This window comes from Mastomys coucha, unplaced genomic scaffold (genome assembly GCF_008632895.1).
Source record: "Mastomys coucha isolate ucsf_1 unplaced genomic scaffold, UCSF_Mcou_1 pScaffold3, whole genome shotgun sequence".
Lineage (NCBI taxonomy): Eukaryota > Metazoa > Chordata > Mammalia > Rodentia > Muridae > Mastomys > Mastomys coucha.
Window position 1 is genome coordinate 72452159 of NW_022196909.1, and position 2574 is coordinate 72454732.

A 2574-nucleotide genomic window follows, 5' to 3' on the forward strand; every position below is an offset into this window, starting at 1 on the left:
CCCTGGCTGTCCTGGAACTCACTCTGTAGACCAGGCTGGCCTTGAACTCAGAAATCCTCCTGTCTCTGTCTCTGCCTCCCAAGTGCTGGGACTAAAGGCATGTGCCACCACTGCCTGGCTCATTCTTTCTTCTTTTTCAGTAATAAAGTTTTTAGTTACTTTATATCCAGATGGCAGCTTCCAATCCTTTCTCTCTCTCAAGCCTTTTCCTCTCCCTTTTCTTCCCCACTGTCCAGTCTTCTTCTCGTTCTCCTCAGAAAGGGGAAGACTCTCATGTATATCAACCAGCCTTGGCAGATCAGGTTGCTGTAAGATGAGGCACCTCCTCTCCTCCTGAGGCTAGATGAGGCCGCCCAGTAGGAGGAAAGGGCCCCAAAAGCAGGCCACAGCATCAGAGGCAGCCCTTGCTTGTGTTTTAGGAGTTCCACACGAAGACCCAGATGCACAACTATAGCATATATGTAGAGGGCCTGGCCCGTCCTAATGCATGCTCCCTAGTTGGCAGTTCAGTCTTTGTGAGCCTCTTTGGGCTCAGGTTTTTGATTTTGTGGGTTTTATTGTCATGTCCTTGACCCCTTCGGTTCCTTCAATTCTTCATTCCTCCTCTTTCACAGGGTTCCTCGAGCTCTGCCTAATATTTGACTGTGGGTCTCTGCATCTATTCCCATCAGTTGCTCAGCTGGCTTTCTTATATAGCCCTGGACCACCTGTTTAGGGATGGCACCATCCGTTAAGATAATCTCTCAGAGACATGGCCACAGGCCAGTCGAATCTGTTACTCAATGTAGACTCTCTCAGAGTAGCTGTGTTGAAAGCTAAAGCTAACCAGGCACTCTATTTCATCCTCCAAAGTGTCACATTTTCGTGGTACCTGCTCTTCTCATTGGTGGGATAAGATACTCTGAGAAATGCAATTAAGGAAGAAAGATTTATCATAGCCACAGTCCCAGTCCACCACAGCAGGGAAGGCATGGTGGCAGGCGTGTGAGCTGCCTGGTCACCCAGCCTCCACAGTTAGAAAGTGGAGAGGTGAATGCTGGTGTTCAGTCCAGCACCCCGGCCCATGGATGGGGCCACTCACAGTCAGTTAGCCTAATCTAGATAATCCCTTAACCACTGCCAGAGAATGGATTCCCAGGTGATTCTAGAACCTGTCCATAGTACCACCAATCATGATTTTGGTGTCCTAAGCTGTGCCATTTGCAGTCAGACCCCAAAACAAGGATTTGGGGGTGTAAGGTTTCCCTGAGGTGTTTCATAGGATCTCCAGAAGAGAGGTGCCACATTAACTGAATCTCCTTTTCTTCTTGTGCATATATGCACATGTGTGTGTCTGTGTGTGTTCATAAGTGTGCCAGTGTACATGTAAATGTAAGTATGCTTGCACATGTGTGCATGGATATGTGGAGGCCAGGGGTCAACTTTTTATATCATTTTTCATGTGTCATCATTGTTTCTTTTGAGACAGGGTCTCTCTTGTCTGGAAAGCTGTTGGTGAGCTGCCAGACAGGAGGACAGCTTGGGATGGAGAACTGCAGACAGTGTCTTCTCTGGGTGCTGGGAAGAGGGATGTTAGAGCTTCTCTTAAAAATTAAAAAGATCTTTATTCTGGAGCTGGGGAGTTGGCTCAGTGGTAAAGAGCCCTGGCTGCTCTTGTAGAGGACCTGGGCTCGGTTTCCCACACCCACATGGCAAGTCACAGCCATCTATAACTTCAGTTCCAGGGGATCTGATGCCCTCTCCAAGCTTCTGCAGGTACCACACATACATTGTGCATAGACAGACACACTAGCAATGCATCTACACACATAAAGGAGTTTTAAAAATGTTTCTTTATTCCTAAGAATTTAATATATGGGTACAATGAGTTATGGTCATGTATAGTACACATGTACACTTGTATCTCTTTCCATGTTCTTCTTCCAACCCTACCCATACTCAACACATTCCCATCTGAACTCCATGTCTTCAAACAAGACAACAAACAACCCCACTACCAAAGTGCAGTTAGTGATGCTCATGTGCAGGGCTGCGTGGCTGTCTGCTGGGACAGCAGCTTAATGACCGCATCCTTGGCAATCCCCATTGCCAAGAGCAGCTCCGGGAGGGCGGGCGGGGCCTGGGGAACTCCTTCCCAGCTGTGCCGGGACTTTGGCTGGCTTGGTCTTGTGCATATAACCACAGGATTGTGAGTATCGTTGCCATGCCAGAGCCTCACTCTACTCTCCCCAGTCTCCTGCTCTAACAGTCTTGCTCTGTGAATTTCAGCAAGCTTCAGTGGTAGTGGGATTAATTGTCTGGTTTAGGGGTGAGCACTCCATCTTGCATCCTCAGAACTTTGACCAATAATGCATCTCTCTATTGACCTCTGTCATTGTAGGAGGCTTCTGTGACCCAGGCTGAGGGCCACCAGGGTTGTGGATATACACATAAATATTTAGAAGCTACTTTTATAATGTGACCACTTAGGAAAATAACAGTTATGACTTTCAAGCCCTGGGCTATAACCTCCCAGCTCTGGTCATGACCTCCCAGCCCTGTCATGACCTCCCAGCTCTGGTCATGACCTCCCAG